At 39.9% G+C, this 20351-nt stretch overlaps 8 non-coding genes across 8 annotated transcripts; all 8 read left to right on the top strand.

Moving 5' to 3' along the window:
• Nucleotides 1-3955: 3955 nt before the first annotated feature.
• trnai-aau (transfer RNA isoleucine (anticodon AAU)) lies at nucleotides 3956-4029 on the top strand. Its single transcript has one exon. It is a non-coding gene; the product is annotated as a tRNA-Ile (tRNA).
• Nucleotides 4030-6843: 2814 nt separating this feature from the next.
• Nucleotides 6844-6917, top strand: trnai-aau (transfer RNA isoleucine (anticodon AAU)). Its single transcript has one exon. It is a non-coding gene; the product is annotated as a tRNA-Ile (tRNA).
• Nucleotides 6918-9713: 2796 nt separating this feature from the next.
• trnai-aau (transfer RNA isoleucine (anticodon AAU)) lies at nucleotides 9714-9787 on the top strand. Its single transcript has one exon. It is a non-coding gene; the product is annotated as a tRNA-Ile (tRNA).
• A 2074-nt stretch (nucleotides 9788-11861) lies between these two features.
• On the top strand, nucleotides 11862-11935 carry trnai-aau (transfer RNA isoleucine (anticodon AAU)). The gene has a single exon. It is a non-coding gene; the product is annotated as a tRNA-Ile (tRNA).
• Nucleotides 11936-13800: 1865 nt separating this feature from the next.
• Nucleotides 13801-13874, top strand: trnai-aau (transfer RNA isoleucine (anticodon AAU)). Its single transcript has one exon. It is a non-coding gene; the product is annotated as a tRNA-Ile (tRNA).
• Nucleotides 13875-16739: 2865 nt separating this feature from the next.
• On the top strand, nucleotides 16740-16813 carry trnai-aau (transfer RNA isoleucine (anticodon AAU)). Its single transcript has one exon. It is a non-coding gene; the product is annotated as a tRNA-Ile (tRNA).
• A 1280-nt stretch (nucleotides 16814-18093) lies between these two features.
• Nucleotides 18094-18167, top strand: trnai-aau (transfer RNA isoleucine (anticodon AAU)). The gene has a single exon. It is a non-coding gene; the product is annotated as a tRNA-Ile (tRNA).
• A 1948-nt stretch (nucleotides 18168-20115) lies between these two features.
• Nucleotides 20116-20189, top strand: trnai-aau (transfer RNA isoleucine (anticodon AAU)). Its single transcript has one exon. It is a non-coding gene; the product is annotated as a tRNA-Ile (tRNA).
• Nucleotides 20190-20351: the final 162 nt, after the last annotated feature.

Raw genomic sequence — 20351 nt, 5'->3', positions numbered from 1 at the left:
CTAACCCTAACCCTAACCCTAACCCTAACCCTAACCCTAACCCTAACCCTAACCCTAACCCTAACCCTAACCCTAACCCTAACCCTAACCCTAACCCTAACCCTAACCCTAACCCTAACCCTAACCCTAACCCTAACCCTAACCCTAACCCTAACCCTAACCCTAACCCTAACCCTAACCCTAACCCTAACCCTAACCCTAACCCTAACCCTAACCCTAACCCTAACCCTAACCCTAACCCTAACCCTAACCCTAACCCTAACCCTAACCCTAACCCTAACCCTAACCCTAACCCTAACCCTAACCCTAACCCTAACCCTAACCCTAACCCTAACCCTAACCCTAACCCTAACCCTAACCCTAACCCTAACCCTAACCCTAACCCTAACCCTAACCCTAACCCTAACCCTAACCCTAACCCTAACCCTAACCCTAACCCTAACCCTAACCCTAACCCTAACCCTAACCCTAACCCTAACCCTAACCCTAACCCTAACCCTAACCCTAACCCTAACCCTAACCCTAACCCTAACCCTAACCCTAACCCTAACCCTAACCCTAACCCTAACCCTAACCCTAACCCTAACCCTAACCCTAACCCTAACCCTAACCCTAACCCTAACCCTAACCCTAACCCTAACCCTAACCCTAACCCTAACCCTAACCCTAACCCTAACCCTAACCCTAACCCTAACCCTAACCCTAACCCTAACCCTAACCCTAACCCTAACCCTAACCCTAACCCTAACCCTAACCCTAACCCTAACCCTAACCCTAACCCTAACCCTAACCCTAACCCTAACCCTAACCCTAACCCTAACCCTAACCCTAACCCTAACCCTAACCCTAACCCTAACCCTAACCCTAACCCTAACCCTAACCCTAACCCTAACCCTAACCCTAACCCTAACCCTAACCCTAACCCTAACCCTAACCCTAACCCTAACCCTAACCCTAACCCTAACCACTAACCCTAACCTGTTCTCTTTTAACCTTACTTTAACCTTAACCCTAAATCAAAAACCTAACCCTAACCCTAACCCTAACCCTAACCCTAACCCTAACCTTAACCCTAAATCAAAAACCTAACCTTAACCCTAAACCAAAAACCTAACCTTAACCCTAACCAAAAACCTCACCTTAAACCTAAACCAAAAACCTCACCTTAACCCTACACCAAAAACCTAACCTTAACCCTAAACCAAAAACCTAACCTTAACCCTAAACCAAAAACCTAACCTTAACCCTAAACCAAAAACCTAACCTTAACCCTAAACCTAACCTTAACCCTACACCAAAAACCTAACCCTAAACCAAAAACCTAACCTTAACCCTAAACCAAAAACCTAACCTTAACCCTAAACCCTAAACCAAAAACCTAACCTTAACCCTAAACCAAAAATCTAACCTTAACCCTAAACCCTAAACCAAAAACCTAACCTTAACCCTAAACCAAAAACCTAACCTTAACCCTAAACCAAAAACCTAACCTTAACCCTAAACCAAAAACCTAACCTTAACCCTAAACCTAACCTTAACCCTACACCAAAAACCTAACCCTAAACCAAAAACCTAACCTTAACCCTAAACCAAAAACCTAACCTTAACCCTAAACGCTAAACCAAAAACCTAACCTTAACCCTAAACCAAAAACCTAACCTTAACCCTAAACCCTAAACCAAAAACCTAATCTTAACCCTAAACCAAAAACCTAACCTTAACCCTAAACCAAAAACCTAACCTTAACCCTAAACCAAAAACCTAACCTTAACCCTAAACCTAACCTTAACCTTAACCTTAACCCTAAACCAAAAACCTAACCTTAACCCTACACCAAAAACCTAACCCTAAACCAAAAACCTAACCTTAACCCTAAACCAAAAACCTAACCTTAACCCTAAACCCTAAACCAAAAACCTAACCTTAACCCTAAACCAAAAACCTAACCTTAACCCTAAACCCTAAACCAAAAACCTAACCTTAACCCTAAACCAAAAACCTAACCTTAACCCTAAACCCTAAACCAAAAACCTAACCTTAACCCTAAACCAAAAACCTAACCTTAACCCTAAATCAAAAACCTAACCTTAACCCTAACCCAAAAACCTAACCTTAACCCTAAACCTAACCTTAACCCTACACCAAAAACTAACCTTAGCCCTAAACCAAAAACCTAACCTTAACCCTAAACCAAAAACCTAACCTTAACCCTAAACCCTAAACCAAAAACCTAACCTTAACCCTAAACCAAAAACCTAACCTTAACCCTAAACCCTAAACCAAAAACCTAACCTTAACCCTAAACCAAAAACCTAACCTTAACCCTAAACCCTAAACCAAAAACCTAACTTTAACCTTAAACCAAAAACCTAACCTTAACCCTAACACAAAAACCTAACCTTAACCCTAAGCCAAAAACCTAACCTTAACCCTAAGCCAAAAACCTAACCTTAACCCTAAACCCTACACCAAAAACCTAACCTTAACCCTAAACCCTAAACCAAAAACCTAACCTTAACCCTACACCAAAAACCTAACCTTAACCCTAAACCAAAAACCTAACATTAACCCTAAACCAAAAACCTAACCTTAACCCTACACCAAAAACCTAACCTTAACCCTAAACCAAAAACCTAACCTTAACCCTAAACCAAAAACCTAACCTTAACCCTAAACCAAAAACCTAACCTTAACCCTAAACCAAAAACCTAACCTTAACCCTAAACCTAACCTTAACCCTACACCAAAAACCTAACCTTAACCCTAAACCAAAAACCTAACCTTAACCCTAAACCAAAAACCTAACCTTAACCCTAAACCCTAAACCAAAATCCTAACCTTAACCCTAAACCAAAAACCTAACCTTAACCCTAAACCCTAAACCAAAAACCTAACCTTAACCCTAACCAAAAACCTCACCTTAACCCTACACCAAAAACCTAACCTTAACCCTAAACCAAAAACCTAACCTTAACCCTAAACCAAAAACCTAACCTTAACCCTAAACCAAAAACCTAACCTTAACCCTAAACCAAGAACCTAACCTTAACCCTAAACCTAAACTTAACCCTACACCAAAAACCTAACCTTAACCCTAAACCAAAAACCTAACCTTAACCCTAAACCAAAAACCTAACCTTAACCCTAAACCCTAAACCAAAAACCTAACCTTAACCCTAAACCAAAAACCTAACCTTAACCCTAAACCCTAAACCAAAAACCTAACCTTAACCCTAAACCAAAAACCTAACCTTAACCCTAAACCAAAAACCTAACCTTAACCCTAAACCTAACCTTAACCTTAACCCTAAACCAAAAACCTAACCTTAACCCTAAACCTAACCCTAGCTCCTAAACCTAATTCTAACTTTAACCCTAAACCCCATATAAATAGCATTTGCTCTCGTGGGGACTAACACTCTGTAAACAGGAATGACAAGCTAAAGTTATCTAGATAGTCACAGAAATGTACGTTCAGCCTGTTCATTATTTCCGCCCGAGTTGACTTATCTTACGAAGTCAGCTTGGTTTAATATAGTTCCTTTCGTTTTTGACCTCGACATTGTTGCTGGATCGATACTTTCATAGTTAACATGCTGTCTCTGCTAGCTAGGTTATGTCATCTAGAGTTGAAATAGGGCCCCAACAGCCCTCACTAATGTACAGGGTTCCAACAGCCCTCACTAATGTACAGAGCCCCAACAGCCCTCACTAATGTACAGGGCCCCAACAGCCCTCACTAATGTACAGAGCCACAACAGCGCTCACTAATGTACAGGGTTCCCAACAGCCATAGTGTTGATCATTGACAGTGTAGAAGGGAGTCCTTGGAACTGAGCTGGATTTGTTTACGTTCTCTGCCCTCTAATGGTAGAACGTAGACATTGTAGATAAGCGACCACCTCCAGACCCATATATGGGTGTATCCCCGTTCCGTAGATTGATCATTATCTCAGGCCGGTTAGCTCAGTTGGTTAGAGCGTCGTGCTAATAACGCGAAGGTCGCGGGTTCGATACCCGTACTGGCCAGCAGGATTTATTTGTATTTTTACTATGAATGTCTACAGTGTCTTATAACTCTATTGATTGGGTTCTACCATATGCGTTTTAAATTAGTAGTATGAATTGTCGATTGTTATTGTGGAGTGACATTTTATTGTAGGAGTTTTTTTTTTAATTGTAGGAGTTTTCATTCGTCTTTTATCATCCAAGGAAGGAAGGAGGACAGGGACTTCATGGACTAAAAGACAGAGAGACAGAATGGTGAAGAAACAGATAGACGGGTCCATCAATCATTTGATTCATTCAATATTCACACACACACACACACACACACACACACACACACACACACACACACACACATAGTCTTGTACAGCTAACCTTGTGGGAACACACAATTCAATCCCATTCAAAATCCTATTTTCCATAACCACTAACCCTAACCTGTTCTCTTTTAACCTTACTTTAACCTTAACCCTAAATCAAAAACCTAACCTTAACCCTAAACCAAAAACCTAACCTTAACCCTAACCAAAAACCTCACCTTAAACCTAAACCAAAAACCTCACCTTAACCCTACACCAAAAACCTAACCTTAACCCTAAACCAAAAACCTAACCTTAACCCTAAACCAAAAACCTAACCTTAACCCTAAACCAAAAACCTAACCTTAACCCTAAACCAAAAACCTAACCTTAACCCTAAACCTAACCTTAACCCTACAACCAAAAACCTAACCCTAAACCAAAAACATAACCTTAACCCTAAACCAAAAACCTAACCTTAACCCTAAACCCTAAACCAAAAACCTAACCTTAACCCTAAACCAAAAACCTAACCTTAACCCTAAACCCTAAACCAAAAACCTAACCTTAACCCTAAACCAAAAACCTAACCTTAACCCTAAACCCTAAACCAAAAACCTAACCTTAACCCTAAACCAAAAACCTAACCTTAACCCTAAATCAAAAACCTAACCTTAACCCTAACCCAAAAACCTAACCTTAACCCTAAACCTAACCTTAACCCTACACCAAAAACCTAACCTTAGCCCTAAACCAAAAACCTAACCTTAACCCTAAACCAAAAACCTAACCTTAACCCTAAACCCTAAACCAAAAACCTAACCTTAACCCTAAACCAAAAACCTAACCTTAACCCTAAACCCTAAACCAAAAACCTAACCTTAACCCTAAACCAAAAACCTAACCTTAACCCTAAACCCTAAACCAAAAACCTAACCTTAATCTTAAACCAAAAACCTAACCTTAACCCTAACCCAAAAACCTAACCTTAACCCTAAGCCAAAAACCTAACCTTAACCCTAAGCCAAAAACCTAACCTTAACCCTAAACCCTACACCAAAAACCTAACCTTAACCCTAAACCCTAAACCAAAAACCTAACCTTAACCCTACACCAAAAACCTAACCTTAACCCTAAACCAAAAACCTAACATTAACCCTAAACCAAAAACCTAACCTTAACCCTACACCAAAAACCTAACCTTAACCCTAAACCAAAAACCTAACCTTAACCCTAAACCAAAAACCTAACCTTAACCCTAAACCAAAAACCTAACCTTAACCCTAAACCAAAAACCTAACCTTAACCCTAAACCTAACCTTAACCCTACACCAAAAACCTAACCTTAACCCTAAACCAAAAACCTAACCTTAACCCTAAACCAAAAACCTAACCTTAACCCTAAACCCTAAACCAAAAACCTAACCTTAACCCTAAACCAAAAACATAACCTTAACCCTAAACCCTAAACCAAAAACCTAACCTTAACCCTAACCAAAAACCTCACCTTAACCCTACACCAAAAACCTAACCTTAACCCTAAACCAAAAACCTAACCTTAACCCTAAACCAAAAACCTAACCTTAACCCTAAACCAAAAACCTAACCTTAACCCTAAACCAAGAACCTAACCTTAACCCTAAACCTAAACTTAACCCTACACCAAAAACCTAACCTTAACCCTAAACCAAAAACCTAACCTTAACCCTAAACCAAAAACCTAACCTTAACCCTAAACCCTAAACCAAAAACCTAACCTTAACCCTAAACCAAAAACCTAACCTTAACCCTAAACCCTAAACCAAAAACCTAACCTTAACCCTAAACCAAAAACCTAACCTTAACCCTAAACGAAAAACCTAACCTTAACCCTAAACCTAACCTTAACCTTAACCCTAAACCAAAAACCTAACCTTAACCCTAAACCTAACCCTAGCTCCTAAACCTAATTCTAACTTTAACCCTAAACCCCATATAAATAGCATTTGCTCTCGTGGGGACTAACACTCTGTAAACAGGAATGACAAGCTAAAGTTATCTAGATAGTCACAGAAATGTACGTTCAGCCTGTTCATTATTTCCGCCCGAGTTGACTTATCTTACGAAGTCAGCTTGGTTTAATATAGTTCCTTTCGTTTTTGACCTCGACATTGTTGCTGGATCGATACTTTCATAGTTAACATGCTGTCTCTGCTAGCTAGGTTATGTCATCTGGAGTTGAAATAGGGCCCCAACAGCCCTCACTAATGTACAGGGTTCCAACAGCCCTCACTAATGTACAGAGCCCCAACAGCCCTCACTAATGTACAGGGCCCCAACAGCCCTCACTAATGTACAGAGCCACAACAGCGCTCACTAATGTACAGGGTTCCCAACAGCCATAGTGTTGATCATTGACAGTGTAGAAGGGAGTCCTTGGAACTGAGCTGGATTTGTTTACGTTCTCTGCCCTCTAATGGTAGAACGTAGACATTGTAGATAAGCGACCACCTCCAGACCCATATATGGGTGTATCCCCTTTCCATAGATTATCTCAGGCCGGTTAGCTCAGTTGGTTAGAGCGTCGTGCTAATAACGCGAAGGTCGCGGGTTCGATACCCGTACTGGCCAGCAGGATTTATTTGTATTTTTACTATGAATGTCTACAGTGTCTTATAACTCTATTGATTGGGTTCTACCATATGCGTTTTAAATTAGTAGTATGAATTGTCGATTGTTATTGTGGAGTGACATTTTATTGTAGGAGTTTTTTTTTTAATTGTAGGAGTTTTCATTCGTCTTTTATCATCCAAGGAAGGAAGGAGGACAGGGACTTCATGGACTAAAAGACAGAGAGACAGAATGGTGAAGAAACAGATAGACGGGTCCATCAATCATTTGATTCATTCAATATTCACACACACACACACACACACACACACACACACACACATAGTCTTGTACAGCTAACCTTGTGGGAACACACAATTCAATCCCATTCAAAATCCTATTTTCCATAACCACTAACCCTAACCTGTTCTCTTTTAACCTTACTTTAACCTTAACCCTAAATCAAAAACCTAACCTTAACCCTAAACCAAAAACCTAACCTTAACCCTAACCAAAAACCTCACCTTAAACCTAAACCAAAAACCTCACCTTAACCCTACACCAAAAACCTAACCTTAACCCTAAACCAAAAACCTAACCTTAACCCTAAACCAAAAACCTAACCTTAACCCTAAACCAAAAACCTAACCTTAACCCTAAACCAAAAACCTAACCTTAACCCTAAACCTAACCTTAACCCTACAACCAAAAACCTAACCCTAAACCAAAAACATAACCTTAACCCTAAACCAAAAACCTAACCTTAACCCTAAACCCTAAACCAAAAACCTAACCTTAACCCTAAACCAAAAACCTAACCTTAACCCTAAACCCTAAACCAAAAACCTAACCTTAACCCTAAACCAAAAACCTAACCTTAACCCTAAACCCTAAACCAAAAACCTAACCTTAACCCTAAACCAAAAACCTAACCTTAACCCTAAATCAAAAACCTAACCTTAACCCTAACCCAAAAACCTAACCTTAACCCTAAACCTAACCTTAACCCTACACCAAAAACCTAACCTTAGCCCTAAACCAAAAACCTAACCTTAACCCTAAACCAAAAACCTAACCTTAACCCTAAACCCTAAACCAAAAACCTAACCTTAACCCTAAACCAAAAACCTAACCTTAACCCTAAACCCTAAACCAAAAACCTAACCTTAACCCTAAACCAAAAACCTAACCTTAACCCTAAACCCTAAACCAAAAACCTAACCTTAATCTTAAACCAAAAACCTAACCTTAACCCTAACCCAAAAACCTAACCTTAACCCTAAGCCAAAAACCTAACCTTAACCCTAAGCCAAAAACCTAACCTTAACCCTAAACCCTACACCAAAAACCTAACCTTAACCCTAAACCCTAAACCAAAAACCTAACCTTAACCCTACACCAAAAACCTAACCTTAACCCTAAACCAAAAACCTAACATTAACCCTAAACCAAAAACCTAACCTTAACCCTACACCAAAAACCTAACCTTAACCCTAAACCAAAAACCTAACCTTAACCCTAAACCAAAAACCTAACCTTAACCCTAAACCAAAAACCTAACCTTAACCCTAAACCAAAAACCTAACCTTAACCCTAAACCTAACCTTAACCCTACACCAAAAACCTAACCTTAACCCTAAACCAAAAACCTAACCTTAACCCTAAACCAAAAACCTAACCTTAACCCTAAACCCTAAACCAAAAACCTAACCTTAACCCTAAACCAAAAACATAACCTTAACCCTAAACCCTAAACCAAAAACCTAACCTTAACCCTAACCAAAAACCTCACCTTAACCCTACACCAAAAACCTAACCTTAACCCTAAACCAAAAACCTAACCTTAACCCTAAACCAAAAACCTAACCTTAACCCTAAACCAAAAACCTAACCTTAACCCTAAACCAAGAACCTAACCTTAACCCTAAACCTAAACTTAACCCTACACCAAAAACCTAACCTTAACCCTAAACCAAAAACCTAACCTTAACCCTAAACCAAAAACCTAACCTTAACCCTAAACCCTAAACCAAAAACCTAACCTTAACCCTAAACCAAAAACCTAACCTTAACCCTAAACCCTAAACCAAAAACCTAACCTTAACCCTAAACCAAAAACCTAACCTTAACCCTAAACCAAAAACCTAACCTTAACCCTAAACCTAACCTTAACCCTAAACCAAAAACCTAACCTTAACCCTAAACCTAACCCTAGCTCCTAAACCTAATTCTAACTTTAACCCTAAACCCCATATAAATAGCATTTGCTCTCGTGGGGACTAACACTCTGTAAACAGGAATGACAAGCTAAAGTTATCTAGATAGTCACAGAAATGTACGTTCAGCCTGTTCATTATTTCCGCCCGAGTTGACTTATCTTACGAAGTCAGCTTGGTTTAATATAGTTCCTTTCGTTTTTGACCTCGACATTGTTGCTGGATCGATACTTTCATAGTTAACATGCTGTCTCTGCTAGCTAGGTTATGTCATCTGGAGTTGAAATAGGGCCCCAACAGCCCTCACTAATGTACAGGGTTCCAACAGCCCTCACTAATGTACAGAGCCCCAACAGCCCTCACTAATGTACAGGGCCCCAACAGCCCTCACTAATGTACAGAGCCACAACAGCGCTCACTAATGTACAGGGTTCCCAACAGCCATAGTGTTGATCATTGACAGTGTAGAAGGGAGTCCTTGGAACTGAGCTGGATTTGTTTACGTTCTCTGCCCTCTAATGGTAGAACGTAGACATTGTAGATAAGCGACCACCTCCAGACCCATATATGGGTGTATCCCCCCGTTCCATAGATTATCTCAGGCCGGTTAGCTCAGTTGGTTAGAGCGTCGTGCTAATAACGCGAAGGTCGCGGGTTCGATACCCGTACTGGCCAGCAGGATTTATTTGTATTTTTACTATGAATGTCTACAGTGTCTTATAACTCTATTGATTGGGTTCTACCATATGCGTTTTAAATTAGTAGTATGAATTGTCGATTGTTATTGTGGAGTGACATTTTATTGTAGGAGTTTTTTTTTAAATTGTAGGAGTTTTCATTCGTCTTTTATCATCCAAGGAAGGAAGGAGGACAGGGACTTCATGGACTAAGAGACAGAGAGACAGAATGGTGAAGAAACAGATAGACGGGTCCATCAATCATTTGATTCATTCAATATTCACACACACACACACACACACATAGTCTTGTACAGCTAACCTTGTGGGAACACACAATTCAATCCCATTCAAAATCCTATTTTCCATAACCACTAACCCTAACCTGTTCTCTTTTAACCTTACTTTAACCTTAACCCTAAATCAAAAACCTAACCTTAACCCTAAACCAAAAACCTAACCTTAACCCTAACCAAAAACCTCACCTTAAACCTAAACCAAAAACCTCACCTTAACCCTACACCAAAAACCTAACCTTAACCCTAAACCAAAAACCTAACCTTAACCCTAAACCAAAAACCTAACCTTAACCCTAAACCAAAAACCTAACCTTAACCCTAAACCAAAAACCTAACCTTAACCCTAAACCTAACCTTAACCCTACACCAAAAACCTAACCCTAAACCAAAAACCTAACCTTAACCCTAAACCAAAAACCTAACCTTAACCCTAAACCCTAAACCAAAAACCTAACCTTAACCCTGAACCAAAAACCTAACCTTAACCCTAAACCCTAAACCAAAAACCTAACCTTAACCCTAACCAAAAACCTCACCTTAAACCTAAACCAAAAACCTCACCTTAACCCTACACCAAAAACCTAACCTTAACCCTCAACCAAAAACCTAACCTTAACCCTAAACCAAAAACCTAACCTTAACCCTAAACCAAAAACCTAACCTTAACCCTAAACCAAAAACCTAACCTTAACCCTAAACCAAAAACCTAACCTTAACCCTAAACCTAACCTTAACCCTACACCAAAAACCTAACCCTAAACCAAAAACCTAACCTTAACCCTAAACCAAAAACCTGACCTTAACCCTAAACCCTAAACCAAAAACCTAACCTTAACCCTAAATCAAAAACCTAACCTTAACCCTAAACCCTAAACCAAAAACCTAACCTTAACCCTAAACCAAAAACCTAACCTTAACCCTAAACCAAAAACCTAACCTTAACCCTAAACCAAAAACCTAACCTTAACCCTAAGCCAAAAACCTAACCTTAACCCTAAACCCTACACCAAAAACCTAACCTTAACCCTAAACCCTAAACCAAAAACCTAACCTTAACCCTAAACCAAAAACCTAACCTTAACCCTAAACCAAAAACCTAACCTTAACCCTAAACCTAACCTTAACCTTAACCCTAAACCAAAAACCTAACCTTAACCCTAAACCTAACCCTAGCTCCTAAACCTAATTCTAACTTTAACCCTAAACCCCATATAAATAGCATTTGCTCTCGTGGGGACTAACACTCTGTAAACAGGAATGACAAGCTAAAGTTATCTAGATAGTCACAGAAATGTACGTTCAGCCTGTTCATTATTTCCGCCCGAGTTGACTTATCTTACGAAGTCAGCTTGGTTTAATATAGTTCCTTTCGTTTTTGACCTCGACATTGTTGCTGGATCGATACTTTCATAGTTAACATGCTGTCTCTGCTAGCTAGGTTATGTCATCTGGAGTTGAAATAGGGCCCCAACAGCCCTCACTAATGTACAGGGTTCCAACAGCCCTCACTAATGTACAGAGCCCCAACAGCCCTCACTAATGTACAGGGCCCCAACAGCCCTCACTAATGTACAGAGCCACAACAGCGCTCACTAATGTACAGGGTTCCCAACAGCCATAGTGTTGATCATTGACAGTGTAGAAGGGAGTCCTTGGAACTGAGCTGGATTTGTTTACGTTCTCTGCCCTCTAATGGTAGAACGTAGACATTGTAGATAAGCGACCACCTCCAGACCCATATATGGGTGTATCCCCTTTCCATAGATTATCTCAGGCCGGTTAGCTCAGTTGGTTAGAGCGTCGTGCTAATAACGCGAAGGTCGCGGGTTCGATACCCGTACTGGCCAGCAGGATTTATTTGTATTTTTACTATGAATGTCTACAGTGTCTTATAACTCTATTGATTGGGTTCTACCATATGCGTTTTAAATTAGTAGTATGAATTGTCGATTGTTATTGTGGAGTGACATTTTATTGTAGGAGTTTTTTTTTTAATTGTAGGAGTTTTCATTCGTCTTTTATCATCCAAGGAAGGAAGGAGGACAGGGACTTCATGGACTAAAAGACAGAGAGACAGAATGGTGAAGAAACAGATAGACGGGTCCATCAATCATTTGATTCATTCAATATTCACACACACACACACACACACACACACACACATAGTCTTGTACAGCTAACCTTGTGGGAACACACAATTCAATCCCATTCAAAATCCTATTTTCCATAACCACTAACCCTAACCTGTTCTCTTTTAACCTTACTTTAACCTTAACCCTAAATCAAAAACCTAACCTTAACCCTAAACCAAAAACCTAACCTTAACCCTAACCAAAAACCTCACCTTAAACCTAAACCAAAAACCTCACCTTAACCCTACACCAAAAACCTAACCTTAACCCTAAACCAAAAACCTAACCTTAACCCTAAACCCTAAACCAAAAACCTAACCTTAACCCTAACCAAAAACCTCACCTTAAACCTAAAACAAAAACCTCACCTTAACCCTACACCAAAAACCTAACCTTAACCCTCAACCAAAAACCTAACCTTAACCCTAAACCAAAAACCTAACCTTAACCCTAAACCAAAAACCTAACCTTAACCCTAAACCAAAAACCTAACCTTAACCCTAAACCAAAAACCTAACCTTAACCCTAAACCTAACCTTAACCCTACACCAAAAACCTAACCCTAAACCAAAAACCTAACCTTAACCCTAAACCAAAAACCTGACCTTAACCCTAAACCCTAAACCAAAAACCTAACCTTAACCCTAAATCAAAAACCTAACCTTAACCCTAAACCCTAAACCAAAAACCTAACCTTAACCCTAAACCAAAAACCTAACCTTAACCCTAAACCAAAAACCTAACCTTAACCCTAAACCAAAAACCTAACCTTAACCCTAAGCCAAAAACCTAACCTTAACCCTAAACCCTACACCAAAAACCTAACCTTAACCCTAAACCCTAAACCAAAAACCTAACCTTAACCCTAAACCAAAAACCTAACCTTAACCCTAAACCAAAAACCTAACCTTAACCCTAAACCTAACCTTAACCTTAACCCTAAACCAAAAACCTAACCTTAACCCTAAACCTAACCCTAGCTCCTAAACCTAATTCTAACTTTAACCCTAAACCCCATATAAATAGCATTTGCTCTCGTGGGGACTAACACTCTGTAAACAGGAATGACAAGCTAAAGTTATCTAGATAGTCACAGAAATGTACGTTCAGCCTGTTCATTATTTCCGCCCGAGTTGACTTATCTTACGAAGTCAGCTTGGTTTAATATAGTTCCTTTCGTTTTTGACCTCGACATTGTTGCTGGATCGATACTTTCATAGTTAACATGCTGTCTCTGCTAGCTAGGTTATGTCATCTGGAGTTGAAATAGGGCCCCAACAGCCCTCACTAATGTACAGGGTTCCAACAGCCCTCACTAATGTACAGAGCCCCAACAGCCCTCACTAATGTACAGGGCCCCAACAGCCCTCACTAATGTACAGAGCCACAACAGCGCTTACTAATGTACAGGGTTCCCAACAGCCATAGTGTTGATCATTGACAGTGTAGAAGGGAGTCCTTGGAACTGAGCTGGATTTGTTTACGTTCTCTGCCCTCTAATGGTAGAACGTAGACATTGTAGATAAGCGACCACCTCCAGACCCATATATGGGTGTATCCCCGTTCCATAGATTATCTCAGGCCGGTTAGCTCAGTTGGTTAGAGCGTCGTGCTAATAACGCGAAGGTCGCGGGTTCGATACCCGTACTGGCCAGCAGGATTTATTTGTATTTTTACTATGAATGTCTACAGTGTCTTATAACTCTATTGATTGGGTTCTACCATATGCGTTTTAAATTAGTAGTATGAATTGTCGATTGTTATTGTGGAGTGACATTTTATTGTAGGAGTTTTTTTTTTAATTGTAGGAGTTTTCATTCGTCTTTTCTCATCCAAGAAAGGAAGGAGGACAGGGACTTCATGGACTAAGAGACAGAGAGACAGAATGGTGAAGAAACAGATAGACGGGTCCATCAATCATTTGATTCATTCAATATTCACACACACACACACACACACACACACACATAGTCTTGTACAGCTAACCTTGTGGGAACACACAATTCAATCCCATTCAAAATCCTATTGTCCATAACCACTAACCCTAACCTGTTCTCTTTTAACCTTACTTTAACCTTAACCCTAAATCAAAAACCTAACCTTAACCCTAAACCAAAAACCTAACCTTAACCCTAACCAAAAACCTCACCTTAAACCTAAACCAAAAACCTCACCTTAACCCTACACCAAAAACCTAACCTTAACCCTAAACCAAAAACCTAACCTTAACCCTAAACCAAAAACCTAACCTTAACCCTAAACCAAAAACCTAACCTTAACCCTAAACCAAAAACCTAACCTTAACCCTAAACCTAACCTTAACCCTACACCAAAAACCTAACCTTAACCCTAAACCAAAAACCTAACCTTAACCCTAAACCAAAAACCTAACCTTAACCCTAAACCCTAAACCAAAAACCTAACCTTAACCCTAAACCAAAAACCTAACCTTAACCCTTAACCCTAAACCAAAAACCTAACCTTAACCCTAACCAAAAACCTCACCTTAAACCTAAACCAAAAACCTCACCTTAACCCTACACCAAAAACCTAACCCTAAACCAAAAACCTAACCTTAACCCTAAACCAAAAACCTAACCTTAACCCTAAACCCTAAACCAAAAACCTAACCTTAACCCTAAACCAAAAACCTAACCTTAACCCTAAACCCTAAACCAAAAACCTAACCTTAACCCTAAACCAAAAACCTAACCTTAACCCTAAACCCTAAACCAAAAACCTAACCTTAACCCTAAACCAAAAACCTAACCTTAACCCTAAACCAAAAACCTAACCTTAACCCTAAACCTAACCTTAACCCTACACCAAAAACCTAACCTTAACCCTAAACCAAAAACCTAACCTTAACCCTAAACCAAAAACCTAACCTGAACCCAAAACCCTGAACCAAAGACCTAACCTTAACCCTAAACCAAAAACCTAACCTTAACCCTAAACCCTAAACCAAAAACCTAACCTTAACCCTAAACCAAAAACCTAACCTTAACCCTAAACCAAAAACCTAACCTTAACCCTAAACCTAACCTTAACCCTACACCAAAAACCTAACCTTAACCCTAAACCAAAAACCTAACCTTAACTCTAAACCAAAAACCTAACCTTAACCCAAAACCCTGAACCAAAGACCTAACCTTAACCCTAAACCAAAAACCTAACCTTAACCCTAAACCCTAAACCAAAAACCTAACCTTAACCCTAACCAAAAACCTCACCTTAAACCTAAACCAAAAACCTCACCTTAACCCTACACCAAAAACCTAACCTTAACCCTAAACCAAAAACCTAACCTTAACCCTAAACCAAAAACCTAACCTTAACCCTAAACCAAAAACCTAACCTTAACCCTAAACCAAAAACCTAACCTTAACCCTAAACCAAAAACCTAACCTTAACCCTAAACCCTAAACCAAAAACCTAACCTTAACCCTAAACCAAGAACCAAACCTTAACCCTAAACCCTAAACCAAAAACCTAACCTTAACCCTAACCAAAAACCTCACCTTAAACCTAAACCAAAAACCTCACCTTAACCCTACACCAAAAACCTAACCTTAACCCTAAACCAAAAACCTAACCTTAACCCTAAACCAAAAACCTAACCTTAACCCTAAACCAAAAACCTAACCTTAACCCTAAACCAAAAACCTAACCTTAACCCTAAACCCTAAACCAAAAACCTAACCTTAACCCTAAACCAAAAACCTAACCTTAACCCTAAACCAAAAACCTAACCTTAACCCTAAACCAAAAACCTAACCTTAACCCTAAACCTAACCTTAACCTTAACCTTAACCCTAAACCAAAAACCTAACCTTATCCCTAAACCTAACCCTAGCTCCTAAACCTAATTCTAACTTTAACCCTAAACCCCATATAAATAGCATTTGCTCTCGTGGGGACTAACACTCTGTAAACAGGAATGACAAGCTAAAGTTATCTAGATAGTCACAGAAATGTACGTTCAGCCTGTTCATTATTTCCGTCCGAGTTGACTTATCTTACGAAGTCAGCTTGGTTTAACATAGTTCCTTTCGTTTTTGACCTCGACATTGTTGCTGGATCGATACTTTCATAGTTAACATGCTGTCTCTGCTAGCTAGGTTATGTCATCTGGAGTTGAAATAGGGCCCCAACAGCCCTCACTAATGTACAGGGTTCCAACAGCCCTCACTAATGTACAGAGCCCCAACAGCCCTCACTAATGTACAGGGCCCCAACTGCCCTCACTAATGTACAGAGCCCCAACAGCCCTCACTAATGTACAGAGCCCCAACAACCCTCACTAATGTACAGGGCCCCAACAGCCCTCACTAATGTACAGGGTTCCCAACAGCCATAGTGTTGATCATTGACAGTGTAGAAGGGAGTCCTTGGAACTGAGCTGGATTTGTTTACGTTCTCTGCCCTCTAATGGTAGAACGTAGACATTGTAGATAAGCGACCACCTCCAGACCCATATATGGGTGTATACCTGTTCCGTAGATTGATCATTATCTCAGGCCGGTTAGCTCAGTTGGTTAGAGCGTCGTGCTAATAACGCGAAGGTCGCGGGTTCGATACCCGTACTGGCCAGCAGGATTTATTTGTATTTTTACTATGAATGTCTACAGTGTCCTATAACTCTATTGATTGGGTTCTACCATATGTGTTTTAAATTAGTAGTATGAATTGTCGATTGTTATTGTGGAGTGACATTTTATTGTATGAGTTTTTTTTTTAATGGTAGGAGTTTTCATTCGTCTTTTATCAACTAAGGAAGGAAGGAGGACAGGGACTTCATGGACTAAGAGACAGAGATACAGAATGGTGAAGAAACAGATAGACAGGTCCATCAATCATTTGATTCATTCAATATTCACACACACACACACACACACACACACACACACATAGTCTTGTACAGCTAACCTTGTGGGAACACACAATTCAATCCCATTCAAAATCCTATGTTCCATAACCACTAACCCTAACCTGTTCTCTTTTAACCTTACTTTAACCTTAACCCTAAATCAAAAACCTAACCTTAACCCTAAACCAAAAACCTAACCTTAACCCTAAACCAAAAACCTAACCTTAACCCTAAACCCTAAACCGAAAACCTAACCTTAACCCTAAACCAAAAACCTAACCTTAACCCTAAACCAAAAACCTAACCTTAACCCTAAACCAAAAACCTAACCTTAACCCTAAACCTAACCTTAACCCTAAACCAAAAACCTAACCTTAACCCTACACCTAACCCTAGCTCCTAAACCTAATTCTAACTTTAACCCTAAACCCCATATAAATAGCATTTGCTCTCGTGGGGACTAACACTCTGTAAACAGGAATGACAAGCTAAAGTTATCTAGATAGTCACAGAAATGTACGTTCAGCCTGTTCATTATTTCCGCCCGAGTTGACTTATCTTACGTAGTCAGCTTGGTTTAATATAGTTCCTTTCGTTTTTGACCTCGACATTGTTGCTGGATCGATACTTTCATAGTTAACATGCTGTCTCTGCTAGCTAGGTTATGTCATCTGGAGTTGAAATAGGGCCCTAACAGCCCTCACTAATGTACAGGGTTCCAACAGCCCTCACTAATTTACAGAGCCCCAACAGCCCTCACTAATGTACAGGGCCCCAACAGCCCTCACTAATGTACATTGCCACAACAGCCCTCACTAATGTACAGGGTTCCCAACAGCCATAGTGTTGATCATTGACAGTGTAGAAGGGAGTCCTTGGAACTGAGCTGGATTTGTTTACGTTCTCTGCCCTCTAATGGTAGAACGTAGACATTGTAGATAAGCGACCACCTCCAGACCCATATATGGGTGTATCCCCGTTCCGTAGATTGATCATTATCTCAGGCCGGTTAGCTCAGTTGGTTAGAGCGTCGTGCTAATAAAGCGAAGGTCGCGGGTTCGATACCCGTACTGGCCAGCAGGATTTATTGGTATTTTTACTATGAATGTCTACAGTGTCTTATAACTCTATTGATTGGGTTCTACCATATGCGTTTTAAATTAGTAGTATGAATTGTCGATTGTTATTGTGGAGTGACATTTTATTGTAGGAGTTTTTTTTTTAATGGTAGGAGTTTTCATTCGTCTTTTATCAACTAAGGAAGGAAGGAGGACAGGGACTTCATGGACTAAGAGACAGAGAGACAGAATGGTGAAGAAACAGATAGACGGGTCCATCAATCATTTGATTCATTCAATATTCACACACACACACACATAGTCTTGTACAGCTAACCTTGTGGGAACACACAATTCAATCCCATTCAAAATCCTATTTTCCATAACCACTAACCCTAACCTGTTCTCTTTTAACCTTACTTTAACCTTAACCCTAAATCAAAAACCTAACCTTAACCCTAAACCAAAAACCTAACCTTAACCCTAACCAAAAACCTCACCTTAAACCTAAACCAAAAACCTCACCTTAACCCTACACCAAAAACCTAACCTTAACCCTAAACCAAAAACCTAACCTTAACCCTAAACCAAAAACCTAACCTTAACCCTAAACCAAAAACCTAACCTTAACCCTAAACCAAAAACCTAACCTTAACCCTAAACCTAACCTTAACCCTACACCAAAAACCTAACCTTAACCCTAAACCAAAAACCTAACCTTAACCCTAAACCAAAAACCTAACCTTAACCCTAAACCCTAAACCAAAAACCTAACCTTAACCCTAAACCAAAAACCTAACCTTAACCCTAAACCCTAAACCAAAAACCTAACCTTAACCCTAACCAAAAACCTCACCTTAAACCTAAACCAAAAACCTCACCTTAACCCTACACCAAAAACCTAACCTTAACCCTAAACCAAAAACCTAACCTTAACCCTAAACTAAAAACCTAACCTTAACCCTAAACCAAAAACCTAACCTTAACCCTAAACCAAAAACCTAACCTTAACCCTAAACCTAACCTTAACCCTACACCAAAAACCTAACCCTAAACCAAAAACCTAACCTTAACCCTAAACCAAAAACCTAACCTTAACCCTAAACCCTAAACCAAAAACCTAACCTTAACCCTAAACCAAAAACCTAACCTTAACCCTAAACCAAAAACCTAACCTTAACCCTAAACCAAAAACCTAACCTTAACCCTAAACCAAAAACCTAACCTTAACCCTAAACCTAACCTTAACCTTAACCTTAACCCTAAACCAAAAAACCTAACCTTAACCCTAAACCTAACCCTAGCTCCTAAACCTAATTCTAACTTTAACCCTAAACCCCATATAAATAGCATTTGCTCTCGTGGGGACTAACACTCTGTAAACAGGAATGACAAGCTAAAGTTATCTAGATAGTCACAGAAATGTACGTTCAGCCTGTTCATTATTTCCGTCCGAGTTGACTTATCTTACGAAGTCAGCTTGGTTTAACATAGTTCCTTTCTTTTTTGACCTCGACATTGTTGCTGGATCGATACTTTCATAGTTAGCATGCTTTCTCTGCTAGCTAGGTTATGTCATCTGGAGTTGAAATAGGGCCCCAACAGCCCTCACTAATGTACAGGGTTCCAACAGCCCTCACTAATGTACAGAGCCCCAACAGCCCTCACTAATGTACAGGGCCCCAACAGCCCTCACTAATGTACAGAGCCCCAACAGCCCTCACTAATGTACAGAGCCCCAACAGCCCTCACTAATGTACAGGGCCCCAACAGCCCTCACTAATGTACAGGGTTCCCAACAGCCATAGTGTTGATCATTGACAGTGTAGAAGGGAGTCCTTGGAACTGAGCTGGATTTGTTTACGTTCTCTGCCCTCTAATGGTAGAACGTAGACATTGTAGATATGCGACCACCTCCAGACCCATATATGGGTGTATACCTGTTCCGTAGATTGATCATTATCTCAGGCCGGTTAGCTCAGTTGGTTAGAGCGTCGTGCTAATAACGCGAAGGTCGCGGGTTAGATACCCGTACTGGCCAGCAGGATTTATTTGTATTTTTACTATGAATGTCTACAGTGTCTTATAACTCTATTGATTGGGTTCTACCATATGCGTTTTAAATTAGTAGTATGAATTGTCGATTGTTTTTGTGGAGTGACATTTTATTGTATGAGTTTTTTTTTTAATGGTAGGAGTTTTC

This window comes from Oncorhynchus clarkii, chromosome 10, assembly GCF_045791955.1.
Source record: "Oncorhynchus clarkii lewisi isolate Uvic-CL-2024 chromosome 10, UVic_Ocla_1.0, whole genome shotgun sequence".
Lineage (NCBI taxonomy): Eukaryota > Metazoa > Chordata > Actinopteri > Salmoniformes > Salmonidae > Oncorhynchus > Oncorhynchus clarkii.
The sequence above is the reverse complement of the archived record's forward strand: the minus strand, read 5'-3'. Positions and strand labels throughout refer to the sequence as shown.